The sequence below is a fragment of the Puccinia triticina genome, chromosome 4A, assembly GCF_026914185.1.
Source record: "Puccinia triticina chromosome 4A, complete sequence".
NCBI lineage: Eukaryota > Fungi > Basidiomycota > Pucciniomycetes > Pucciniales > Pucciniaceae > Puccinia > Puccinia triticina.
The window spans coordinates 1,975,776-1,990,122 of NC_070561.1; positions in this window are offsets into that span (position 1 = coordinate 1,975,776).

The following is a 14,347-nucleotide window of genomic DNA, read 5'->3' on the forward strand; positions in this document are numbered from 1 at the left end:
CCACATCTTTTCCCTTAGCCAAAGGCTGTCCGGCCCGCACCATGTCCCTTGGAATTAGCCCATCCACTGGCGTCCAATCTGGCCCAAAGAAAGCGCGTCCCCACAAAGAAACCTTTCCTGCAGCCCGATCCGCTTCAAAGTACTTGCACTGATTCTGCATATGGCTGGTCTCCTTGCATTAATCACACACCGGAGGCCCTTGCCTCCACGGCGGCATCCCACCAGCCTGCGGAGCGCCATCCGCCTGAGGAGCTGCAGGGGCAGCTGCCGGCGCCGCGGTCACCTGTTGCTCCTTTGGTTGCTTGTGCGCCGCTTTCTGCATGAACAGTTTCAACTCCTTCAGTGTATCCGCCAAGTCACTCACATCTTTGACCGTGACTGGCGCCTGCGGAGCCAATTCCGCCCTTACAGCCGCCTCTCCTTGACTGTTGTTCATGAGCTCCAATACCTCAAGTTCCTCCTTTAAGGCGGGCAGTAGCTCCTTCATGCTGGGCAACAGTTTTGGCCCTCCAAGTCGTGGTCTAACCATCAAACCCCGCTTGTTGAGCCCACGTAGCACCTTTTCCGTGAATTTCCGGCTGAATCCCTCCAAGAAGATCCGCTTGGTCGTGCCCATGTTGGCCGTTATGGAGCTCCGCTCGGTGCTAGGCCGGCGGCAGCGCTGGGAGGGGAAAAGGTGCTCTGGTAGCTGCCCTCACGGATGGTCTGGATGAGCTGTAGGGATTCGGGTTGATAGCGTTGGGGGAAGTGGTTTTGAGATGTTTGGCCGGGGTTTGGATCCTCAGCGGCGGTTGTGTTGTTGAGAAGGGATTCGAGGAAAGGATTCTTGTTGATTTGATGGACTCTGGGATGGGACTTGGAAAAAGATCGATATTCTTGATAACCCCTGACTTGGATCAGAACAGGATGCTATGGCCTCCTATCCTCCAAGTTTGCCGGGAACTTGGATTCCTGGAGGCCTGTCACAGACATGTCATCATCTCCTCGCGCGCCATGCGCGCGCACCCACCGCAGACAATAGAGAGAAAGACAAGAAAAAGACAACACAAAGAAGAAAAAGGAAGAGAAATAAAACCAAGACCTGAAAACATGAAACCAAAGAGGACCACAAGAAATAAGAGAGGAACCAAGAGAAATGGAAATAAACATGACAAAAGACAAGGAAGAAACAAAAACCAAAAAAGGACAACAACTAGGAATAAACCCACAGACAGATCTGTGTTAGGACCAAGAAAGAGAAGAAGGGGAAGTGAGAATGAGGAGAGTAGGGGGAAAAGGGAGAAGGAGGATCTAAGAGAATCTTGGGATTTGAATCTTGAGGCTTGAGTCTTGATCTTGAAGATGTTTTTCTTGAGGGTTGATCTTGAAGCTCTACCATTTTGACCACCACACCGTCACTATCTTGTTCCGCTCCAAATACCGCAGAACCTGGTTGAAGCAGGTAATATAAGATACGTACTCCGCTCTTGTCCAAACACCACCTTTTTCCGCACGTTTGAAAGCCACCTTCTCCAGGTCACTTTCCCAATACCTGGGCCCACAATCTTCCCACAGCTTGAGTATCTCCTCCTTGATCTTTGTCCAATCCTTCTTCTTGAAACCCTTCATGTCCTCCACTTCCCGCCAGTCCTTGCCCTCCAGAAAGAAGTTGACCACCTGGTACGCCTTATCCGCATCAGTCAGGCCTTCCTGTAGGGCTGCCCTTTCGAACCGTTCAATAAAGCGCTCCACTTCTGCCTCTGAGAACTTAAGGTGCAGATAGTCCCTTGGCTGTATCTTTGCTCCACTCGGCGCAGGAGCTGCAGGTTGTTGTCCGCCTGGTACCTTGTCCATGATCTCGTCTTCAGTCTCCTCTGGTCAAACTCCGTAAGTTCTGCTCGCTGTCCCTTGAGTCGACTCCCCCGGTTGGTTGTTCAGAGTGCTACGCTGATACAGCTGTCGCCTCTTTGCCGCAATTGACTGATTAGGAGAAAACTGACTCCGCACTGACGAAAAGGATAATTGTCCTAGCAAGTCTCTTGGTCTTCCAGCTGCTCCCAACCACGACTGAGTTTTGGCTGGTCTGGAGGAAGAGCCTTCTCCGCTTTCCGCAGTTACCGTGTCTCCTCTGTCCAAACCTCCTGATCCAATTTGAGCTTCTTTGTTGCCTGGAGTAAAGAATTTGCCTTCCAAAGGGTTCATTCACTGTTTCTGCACGTGTCTGGTTCCCAAGTATCCAATGACAACACAAAGTTGGGTTCCCGGCCAGAACCCCACTTGTGATAATAGAGGCTGGTATGTTGGTGCAAATGTCCGCTAACCGCCCTCTTCAAGAATACTTGTGTCCAGGCTGCGTGATTATTGGTGTCTTGGCTCCGCACTGCTACTATCTGCTAGCCTTCAGCGCTCCTTTCTGAGCCTGATCTATAGCGTAATAATCCGCAAGTGAATAAAAGCTCCGCACTCTGCAAGTAGCTCTGAAAGTAAAGATAAGGTCACATATAATTCTCCTAATACTCTAGTATGTCCGTCTGTGTAAGTACAATAATGAGTAATCCGTAAGATGATAGGATAATAAGATAAGGGAAGAGAAGAGAAATCCATGAGCCTTTTCCTGTCCTTCCCTCCACGCACGTCACCATTCCCACCTGATCCCGCAAATCTGACACTTTCCTGCACTAGTCCTTCAGCTCCGCCTGCTTTTCCGCACATCATTCTCCCAGACTCCGCTCATCTCCGACGCTTGACCTCCCACCGTCCTCTGTCTAGCCCCTGCCAGTCAGTCTCTTGCCACCGCCTCCACCTCAGTTCCACCCGCTTTGGCTGTTGTGGCTCACCTGCTGACGCGCCGCTGCTACCAGTCCATGTGTGTGTAGTCCGCCGCAGTCCAGCCCTGTCTTTCCGCTCCGGTCCAAATACCCAATCCAAAATCCGTGATCCGTAATCTGTGCATTCCAGTCTGCGCGTGACTTTATGTAAGCTTTCTTAGCGTGATTTTTCTGACATCATCCTCAGTGCTTATGTCACCGGAATGCACTCTGCCTGAGCCGCTCTGTGCATTCCCGCCCGCACTATCCCCAAGTGGACATTCTACCACGCATGCCTATATAAATCACCACACCGTGAGTGTCCTTCTTGGGTACATTTGACTCCTCTTGAGCTTAAACTGCTGATTTGAATGCCAGTAACATTAAGACTAATTTTGACTTGAGTGCTATGATTTGATTAGTGACTGTACATTTTTTCCAGTTCTTGGCTAATTTATTTATGGTTAAGCGCTAGCAATACTATTTGTTGGAGCTTGATAAGTATTTGAATTTAAGCACCATAAAAAAAAAGAAGAATGCTAACCTTGGCAAAACTTGCGGTTATCAAAAGCTTTGATCAACTTTTGAGTGCTCTTGGTAGGTGGCTTTGAATTAGCAACTCTTGTTCCAAGTTGATTTCCTTTTCTCTTCACTGTGTTGGTTCCAGCCATCCAGACAGCAAAAATTTGCATCAGATCACCCTCTTTGATTAGAACACGCAGATACTCATTGCCTAAAATAATTCCACCTTGAAAGAAGAAGGGCTTTCAATGGTCTTGTGAAGCAAGCACAAGAAACCCCTCAGCTCCAAAGGATTAGCTGAGCTCTTTAAGCTAATTATAATTAATTCTGAAGTGTTAGTACAAATTGAGGCACAAGATTATGGTGAAAAAACTGACCTTGAGTTGTACTCCTTCAGCCCAAGTTTTTGACTTCCTCGCGAAGAGTCTTTTCCAATTTAAAATTCTTCCCAAATTGGTCTTGCTCCTTGGTGTTTGGATCATTTGATTGAGTTAAAGTGGGATCATTGGTGGCTGAGCTGTGATTGTAAGTGTTTTGGTCATGCTGCTTGTACAATTGGGAGACATCCTTGTTGCACTAGCCAATATCTTTATTTGCTGATTATTAAGTTACTAGGCCAGGTTAGATTAGAATAATAATACACAACAAAAGAAATTGGATTACAAAGAACATACTGTTTTTTAGAACCTTCTGTGAATCTGGATTATGCTTTTTGAACCTGTTCCAGTTGCTTGTTTTTTGTTGTGTGTGACACTGTCTGAGATACTTGGTGAGAAGTCTGAATGGCTGAGAGTATTTTAACGATAAGAGGTGCTGCTTCTTCTGATATTCAAAGTAGAGGTTTTGAGCTTCCATGTTGATTGCTTGGTTTAGTTTCTTATAAGCAATGTGAGTTTGTTGGATGTCAAGGAGCTCTTTCAGGTTTTTTTTTTTGTATTCTGCCATTACATTATTGGGGGTTGAATAGGGTTTCTTGGTGGGAGCAGGAGTCAAATTGGATTTACAGGATATTTTTTCTGGGTTATTGGGGTGAGAGAGGTCTGGATTGGGAAGAGGATCAGGCAGAGAATCAGACAAGTCATGATGGGCTGACACCGTTGGATCCACACTACAATGAGTTGAGTTTATATTGGCAAGGAAAGGGACATGGCTGCTGGCTTGCTGAGGGTATGGTTTGCTAGGATTTGGGAAATGTTGGAGGTTATGATTGATGTGGCTGCTGGCAGGCTGGCTAGGATTTGGGACACATTGTAAGACTCAAAAGTGGTTGTGAAACCCTTTTGCTGAATGGAGAAGGGGATGGTGGAGTTGCAAGCTCTGCCCTTCTAACTACCAGATAGACATAGTCATTTGGGACCCGGGTACTGCACCGCTTTTTGGCCAACTTCAGGTATGTAGTACCGCACCTGGCACCACCTGGGAGGTACCACGGGTACTGCGGGTACCCCCCGTGATATTTTTTGGTGTGGCAGCGTCCTGCTGTCCTGCTTGCTCCATCCAGTTTGTTGCCACCCTTTGCGACAAGCTGGAGGGCAAAAAGACCACTTTTCTCTGGGAGGGAATCCTCCCGGCAAGTACTGGCTCTCCTCTTTGACCGGAGGAATCCCTCCGGTTGAGGAGGAATACACACCTCTGACCGGTGTGGTAGACGGAAAAGTGGAAAAATAAAAGGTTTTTTCTATGCCACATAATTACTCATACTAAGCCTCAAGATACCATCAAATGGACCCCAGAAATGGATTCTACGGCCAATTTCACCCCTAGTCACCACTGGAAGCACCCCTGGACCCCCTCTAGTGTGGAAGTTACACCTCATGGACACCTATCACACGGTCAGCCCCAGTAACCCAGCTGTCACCTGCCTCAACCCAAGTTTCACAGTAGTACCCATATACACATCACAGGATATAAACATACATCTCCCTGTCAGGCTACACTCATTACATATTAACTACATACACTCGTTTATATACATAGTATGACATCATTTACACTGTTTCTGCAGCCTCAGACTTTGTGTATACACTAATTCCCCCTGTATGACAGCTCATGCAGTCTACTGTCACCTCATGAATGAGTTAGAATGTTCTTTTGTATATTCTGACATCATGTATGCACCCCTGGCATGTTTAGAATGTTCTGTGGTATATTCTGACACCATCCATGCACCCCTGAGGGGTTATGACATCATTTGTATCTACTCCCACCAGCTAAAATCCCTCACCCTGTTGTCTAGATTAGCTGAAAACCTAACCCACAAGCCCCTTTGGGGCTCCACTTTTGTCTATAAAAGGAGCTCTCTCCACCCCCAGTGGTCTGCTCCCCAGTTCCTCACCCAGAACTCACAAGTCACCCAACACTCATCCACACTCAAATCCTAAAACCCTTATAACAATAAATCAACCCTTTTAACAACAATTCAACCCTTATAACAAAGTAATTAAAACACTTACACGTTGCCGGTCAAACAGATTTCATCTGGAACAGACCAGACCTATCACTTAATAAAACTTGCCAAGCTGAGCTTGGTGGGTCTTGTTGACTGATAACAGAAGGGCAGAGCTTGCAACTCCATCATACCCTTCACCATTCAGCAAAAGGGTTTCATTACCACTTTTGAGTCTTACACCGGAGGAATTGATCCATCTGATTGGAGGCATGTACACCTCTTTGACTGGAGGAATGGCTCCGGTCAAAGAGGCAAGTCCACCCAGCGAGCTGGATATGCGTTCAGCTTGCCCGGCGGACATCTCTTACCAAGCTGGATACATATATGTATCCAGCTTGCCGAGATGACTCATCCCTCACCGAGATGGATACACAATATCCAGCTCGGCTAGCAAGGTCTCACGGCGAGCTGGACACATCCAGTTCCCTTGGAAGATTCCTCTTGGCGAGCTGGATACATATGTATCCAGCTTGGCTAGGGGACTCCTCTCCAGCTTATCAAGAGGTTCTTTGGCGTCCGCAAGCTGGATACAATATATGTATCCAGCTCCGCGGGAGGAGTCGCCTTGGCGAGCTGGATATGCCAAGAGGAATCCTCCCAGCTTACTGGGAGGCCTTCGCCGAGCTGGATCTACCAAGTCCAGGCTCTCAATTCCCCGAGGGGTGGGAGGTACTTGTAGGTGGTACCCGGCTACCGCACCGCTTTCCGGCCAAAACCCGGTACCTAGTACCGCACCCAGTACCTAGTACCGCACCCGGCACCGCTGCGCGGGTGTGAGGCGGGTGCAAGGGGGTACCCGCCGCGGGTACCAAATGACTATCTCTACTACCAGATAACAAGACCCACTAAGGTAAGCTTGGCAAGTTTTAATCACATGATAGGATTGGTTGGTTCAGGATGAAGTTGTTCAATCAATATGTGTATAGAGTATAGAGTACTAATGAGTGTTGGTGATGAAGATGTGAAGAGGAGGAATTGAACTGAGGTTGGGTGAGGTATTGGTATCAATGACAAGAGTCGGGATGGAACCCGGGTTGGCTCAGGTGAGGCGTGAAGGGTGTGGGAACACCATGCTTCAACCAGGATTGGAACCAAGGAAGGGGTACTGGCACTAGGCACTTGTTATATTGATGCCAAGAAGAATGTGTTAGACTTTTAATTGCAGTTGTAAGGGTAATAATATGAAATTGTAGGTAGTATATAATATGGTGTGATGTGGGGGGAATTGCCAGCATGAGGAACAAATGGCTGGAGAGAGGCCTGCTTTTATACCTGTGGGTGAGGGATTTTAGCTCTAGTGGGAACAGGATTTGGTGGGCTAAATAGCTAATGGGGTACATCCCCACAACATATAGTTTGACAGGAGCGCAGCCTCAAAGGGACCTACCCTAAAGAAACAGGGTGCTACCTACCAACGCTGTAACCAATAAAATACATGTATCTGTATTTGTCATGTATTGTATCTGATAGGGACCAAAAGTATTGTATCTGTCTTACAGATACAATACACTTTGTATCAAATTCTTGTATTGGAATTTCAGATACAATACATTGTATTGCCTTTCATGTATCTGATTTACTGATACAATACAGATAGTTTACATATACATATTGAAATACCTTCCCTGTCCCCCATCTGTCACCGCCTGGACTGAGTCAATATCCTCTGCGGCGCCGGCAGTCTTCCGAATTCAACTTGAGTCCAATCAACCCTCCTTCCGTTGCTGGGTTTCCGTTCAATCAATATGGCTTGAGCATCTGCATCTCCAGCTCCAAATTGCCCCCCCTCCCAACAATCAACCCGTGCAATCACTCCTGTTCGTTCCAATCCTAACTTTGTCAGACCAAACCACAATGGCCAAAAATCCCTTGCTCCAACTCCGACTTTGGTTTCTAACCATGCCAAAACTAAACCCAGATCAACCGCCAGAGCAAGCTCCAAACCGACCAGACAGTCCAAGAGGAAACGAACCAAAAATGATTCCGGGTCTGACCTGGAAAGTTGTTCTCAGCGTCTCAAATCGGTTATGGACATGCAGCAAGACTCTGACAATGAAAACTCAAGATTGAAACCCGACAAGAAGAGGAGGAAGAGAAGGGATGAAGCTGTTGAATTGGATGATGTTGAGGAATACTTCCATAAGCCAACCTTAGCCAATGGTCAGGTATGTGTGTTTTGATCTTGTCATCAAGTCCAATCTTGTTTTACACTGATATTGCTTTAAATTTTAAATTTTATTCATTTGAAAAGAAATCAGGCCCGCCGGTTCTATACAAATGTTGATGGTGCGTAAGCAGCTATAAACAGACACCAGGCACGCGCTCTAACCTATACAAGCATTGTGACGGGGATATGACACGAGGGCCATGTCCATCACGAGCGGATGCAATTGAAAATGGTGCCACGCTACCATTAACTGCAAAAGATGTGGAGAAGAAATTGAACAAGAAAGTAAAGGACCCAATCAAACTAATGCTTGAATCAGGCAGCTGCGACACTAGAGTATTCAACCACTTGATGCTCTTCTGGCTGGTTCGACATCCCCTTCCCTGGAATTGCTTCGAAGATTTCGCACTTGGTGTTGCTTTAAGCTACCATCGAAAGGCTAGTCCTCTGTACTCTTGCGGATGGGTTGCGAAGGAAGCCCACAAGCTTTATTTGAATTTGCAAAGCCAAGTCTTTGATCATCTCAAGGTATGGTATCTTCCTCTCTCTTCTCTTCTATTATGACCTTCATCATGTTGCATTTTGACAAGCAGAAATTTGTTTTAGAACTTAAAATCAAAGATCACACTTATGCACAATGTTTAGACTACTAAGGGGAACCGCCAGGCTTTCATAGGAATCTCAGCAGCTTATGTTTTGGACGACTGGCAATTCCGCATTGTCCATTTATCTTTGAAGTATATTTTGTGGACGCACGCAGGGAAGTATTTAGCTATTCCCTTTGCAAACATTTTGAAAAAGTCGGGCCTTCATACAAAGATAAGTGATTCTAATCCTGAATTTCCCATATCATCTATCCAAGGATTACGTTGAGGACAAAAAAAGACTGAATGTTACATATTTGTTTTCAAATAAATACATATTAGCTCATACCACCGACTCTGGCTCAAACAATCGGACACTGGCTGCGGAGCTCGATTGCATCATCCTTGCCAAAACTGCTACGGATCTCAGCTTATCCGACAACCACATACGGTGCTTCTGTCATAAAGTAGCACTAATCGTCAACGCTGGTCTTCGGGCCCTCTTGCTCTTGGGTTCTGGACTGACCAAGACCAAGAAAGCCACTATAGGTTTTGTAACGGAGTTGTTTCCGATTGAAGAAGAGAATGAGATGGCATGTCAAGATTCCGACGGCCTAGAGATCCAAGTCGGTCCTTTCAACCGTAAAAAAACGACTGAAGATGGGGATAGCGATCTCGAATCTCTAGCTGAATCATTAGATGATGAAAGCTCATTGGACAAGATTGATACAGTTTCAACCATATTCAAGAAGGTTTGTTAAAATTTCTTCAATCATCTGTGCATTTATTTCTGATCAGCTGAAGTATCTGTTGCACCCTTGTAGGTTGATTTTATTATTCAAAAAATTACTTCATCGGCCGCGCGAAGATCTGAGTTTGATACATGGTGCAAGAAGCTGGACTACTTGGGGCCGAACTTGATTGCGGGCTATGGTATTCAATGGAATATTAAATTCCAGAGTCGGGAGCGCGCTTACAATGCTCGACATGTGATCAACAAACTTATCGAGAACAAAAAGGATCAACAAGAGCAAGACAAAGACAATCACCCCAATTTTTTCGACAACATCAAACTTTCTCGAAATCACTGGGAGGTTGTTAAAAAGTTAAACGATATACTTGCGGTTGGTTTTTGAATATCAAATAAAATATGATGCAAACAATAACTGAATCCTGATTCCTTTGCACAGGAGTTCTATTTTATTACAAAGAAGATGGAAGGAGATATCTCCTCTGGAAGTATGTTACTAGGTGAATACTGGGGAATCACTTCATTCCTCACAAAGAAGATTGCAAACAAAGACAAATTTTGCCCGATGTTTTGCAAGATGCTTGAACAAACAAAAAAATATGTAAATGAAGCAATGAGGTGTGATACAATCCTCCTTGCAACGATTTTGAATCCAAGCTATTGTCTTTCACTCTTCCGAGCGTGGTACCCATCCAATCACTCATATGCTGAGTCCTTAATTACTGAAAAATTCAACTTGAGAAAGCTCGATTACGAAGCCGATTTACCTATTTCCGAGCCACCTGCCTCACTTGACAATTCGTGGTCCGAAAAACGAAGTTCAAGAAAGCGTGAACTTGAAGAGGTCGACTTATTTCCCAATACTGAGGAAACAACTCCAACCAACGAGCTATTGGTATATCTATCAGGTAAATACAAGCAGCCTACTTCACAGGCGCACGAAGCATTAGAATGGTGGAAGGTTTGTGGATTCCAATATTCATACATGCTTTGTTAAATCCTCATATTTGTTTTTAACTGATTTCTGTCTCCATAGTCCCATAGCCGCAAATTCCCCATACTGGCTCTCCTTGCCCACAATTACTTAGCTACCTGCTCAACCTTGGCAAGCGTTGAGAGATGTTTTTCAGTGGCGTCGGACACATGCGGCCGTGATCAAGGCAGTCTAGCTGTCCAAACCATTGAGAGGTGTGTGAGCTCCCATCAATGGTTGCTTCAAGGTTTCAATCCCAATGGTGAATTTGAGGTTCCCCATAATATATTTGTACATGCCTTGGAAGAGCATGATCGCATGAAAAAAGATGTGGTCCCAGAAAAATCTTAGTTTTTTTACATTTCATGTTATCTTTATCCATTTTATCTTCAGAAAAAATATCTCAAAAGAAACACATGGTAGCAATCCTATTTGTATTTAAATTTTGGGGAATGCTAAATGCACCCCAAGTTTTTACTTCATGGACACCAAAAAGGGGTACAGCTGATGTGTACCCCGAACCACTTGGGGTGTACACCTACACACCCCTGTGAAGATGGGGTACAGCACCTCATACCCCATGAAAGTTGGGGTGAGCCACAGGGTACCCCAAACAAAGGGAAATCTATGGTGTACATGGCCATGACACCCCATCATAATGAGGTGCAAACCCCCTGCACTCCAATCTGATACCCTGTGATAGGGGTGAGCCCCTTCACACCCCAGATGTACTGTACATATCTGGCACCCAGCCCAACTTGTCACACTGGTTGCCACCAAGAAGACAGACTGGTCTGTGCACTCCCCTCAACCACGGGTGTGCCGGTCATCAAGGAGAATGACCCCCTCAATGCCTGGGCGCACAGACCGGTCAGCAAGGGGAGTTGCTACTCCCATTGATCCCCGGAACAGACCAGTCATCAAAAGGAGTACCACCTCCTCTTGGTGACTGGCACAAACCGGGTATCAAGAGGAGGTGGACTCCCTTGATTCCCGGGACAGACCGCACATCAAGGGGAGTAGCAACTCCCCTAAATGAACAGCACTGACCAATCATCAAGGGGAGTAGCAACTCGCCTCAATGAATGCTACTCCCCCCAATCAAACATCAAGGGGAGTTGAAACTCCCCTTGATGTCTGGTCTCTGTCAGTCATCAAAGGGAGTAGCAACTCGCCTTCATGATCCATCTGAGTTGGTTATCAAGAGGAGTTGCTACTCCCCTCAATGAGACCAGTCATTGAGGGGAGCATCAGCTCCCCTCAATGAGACCAGTCATTGAGGGGAGTATCAACTCCCAGATTGGTTGGCGCTGGTCATTGAGGGGAGTTACTACTTCCCCTGATTACCAGTTTGAAGGGAGTAGCAACTCCCCTCGCTGACTGTTCTAGGTTGGCCATTGAGAGGAGTTGCTACTCCCCTCAATGACCGGTCTGGGTTGGTCATCAAGAGGAGTTGCTACTCCCCTCAATGACTGGTAGGTACCGGCGACCGAGGAGAGTCCACCTCCTCTCAATGCCCGGTATGTGCTGGTCACCAAGGGGAGGTGGGAGTAGCAACTCCCCAACAATTGGTCTGCGCCAGGCATCAATTGGAGTCCACCTGCCCTCAATGACCGCCTCCAAAAGTGTGTTTGGAGTGCACCCCTCATGTACACCATCTCTGTTGGGGTAAATTGGATTGCACCCCAATATCTAAGCTCTTTTGGAGTTTTGATGCAAGCACCCCAATGTTTTTGGGCTGGCCAGGTGGTTACCCCTTGAAGAGTGGGGTGTAATCAAGAATACCCCAATTTTGTTGGTGTGCCCAGCAGTGTACCCCTTTTTGTTGGTGTACATGAAGTAAAAACTTGGGGTGCATTTAGCATGCCCCTAAATTTTTTATCTACTTCTGTAGGTATTGCAGATACAATACCAATAAAGTATTGGTACTGTATTGGATAAAAGATAAATTACACAGTATTGCTAAGCCATGTATTGGCTTTCAGATACAATGTATCTGTATTGTATTGGTTAGCCAATACATGGAGAATGTATTCTATTGCCATGGATTGGCTAACCAATACAATACAGACACATTGGCCAATACTGTATTGTATTGTATTGGTTACACCGTTGTACCTACAACAGAAAGGGTACAACCCTGCAGGGTATTATAAATACAAGCAAAAATTATGCATATGTAATACAAAGTGAGCTTGAAGAGCAATAAGCAAGAGAAACATTCTCCATGACAGGTTGAAATCTGTGTAACTCCTAAACCGATGGAGATAGAGGGGTCATTCCAGTGGGTGACTGTAGGTTATTTTGTGTGCAAATTCCATTTCTGGGGTTTATTTTACAATATTTTTTATGTATAAAGAATAAAAGTAAATTTTTATATTTCTCTGCATAGAAACACAGGAATAAATACCGCAATGTTGGATGTTCCCATCTGGTATGCCGTGTTGACAGTTGACTGAAGGCTGTTTTGACAGGATATTGGATTCCTGGCCAAGGCAATGCCCTGGGGTATGGTTTGGGTTTGGTTGGGCAAATCAAGGGTCTATCCAATTGCCACCCCAATACAAGTTAATCACTTGGTGACTCCCTGGTTGTTTGGCCGGTCTGCCATTGGTGTACTGCTGAGATTGCATTCTCTTCCAGCCTTGGATCTGGAAAGGGAAATGAAAGTTTGATGTGAGTGGTGCAAAATTTTTAGAGGGGATGAGGAAGGAGAAAAGTGAAGACTTACTAATGGAATAATGGATGCTGCTTGGGAATGAGGAGTAGATTTGAGTTGTGTGTATAAAGTGGGCCCGTTGTGTATAATAAGTTATAGAGTGGGCCTGGTGTGGAGAAAGTCAAGGGACTTGTAAAATGTGGCTGGGAGTTTGAGGGGATTCAAGTGGGATTGATTTGAGCGGGATTTGAAGAAAATACCGCGGAAACTCAGTGACCAACAGGCCTTGCATACATCTGCATGCACAGTCTTTTACTGGGTGGATAGGGTGTTCTGAACTTAAAGTCCCTCTCTCGCCTGAGGCTTTGCCGGAGGGTGAGAGATATTTTTGTTTTGGTGGTGTTTTCCTTTGAACCACCAGAACTCAACTCTAGCCATTGCAAACCTTCTAAGTTCTTGGTGGATGGTACGCCTGCATCTGCCGCTCCTTCTCATATAATATCAGACTCCCTTGCCTCAATCTTCATCCCTTTTTTATTTTTTGAAAAGTCCCATTTTTGAAGAAATCAACCGGATCACACAGAAAAGGTCCAAGCGCGCTCAGCCAAAGCGCTGTACTTTTATTGAATTACTATTTTCTCAATCAAATGTTTAAAAACTTTGAATGAAGAAATAGAGAATCTGAAATTAAAAATGTGTAAAATATGAGAAAAATCATGCAATGCATAAAAAGTTGGTCTTGTGAATGATGGTTGAGAATAACATGAGATACGGGGGATGTAACAAAATTAGGGCTGAGATATCCAGTTCTCTCACATGAGAATCCCAACCAGAGATTTCCCAGTTTCTGGAAATAAATTTGCAGCATTTCCCCATCTGAAGGCTTCCATAGCGAGCCTGAAACTCCGGAGCCTTGGCGCATTTTGTCTCAACAAGGCCTCTTATTTATACCTTTCAAACCCTACCGCCTCACATTGCTGGCGCGAGACTATTGTTTCCCTCAACCCTATTGTATTTGTAGGCTATTTGCCCGTTTATTGTTTCTGCCGCTCCTTTTCCTTATCCCCCCAATGCCTCACTTGATTCCAACTGCAAATAGTATATTGTATCAATCAATTTCCCTAATTTATATTTATCCGACTCTCCACTTCCGCTGCTTTTGTTTATCATCTTGATCCTAATTTGACCCAAACCGATAGTACTATAATCTATTTTCCCGAAATTACTTAATCCATATTTCTCTCAGTTCTCTTCTCCCTGCTGTTCCCTGATCCGTTAATCCCTCAGCCTCCATTCTTCCCTCTTCAGGATCCCAAACGCATCAAGTCCCACCGTCTTCATAATCATCACTGCCAAGTTTCCTTTTAGTGCCACCTCCTCACAGTCATTGTTGCCAAAACCAAACGCTCCCGCACCGCTCATGTTATGCTGTTTCTTAGTTTCCTCCAATGCAACT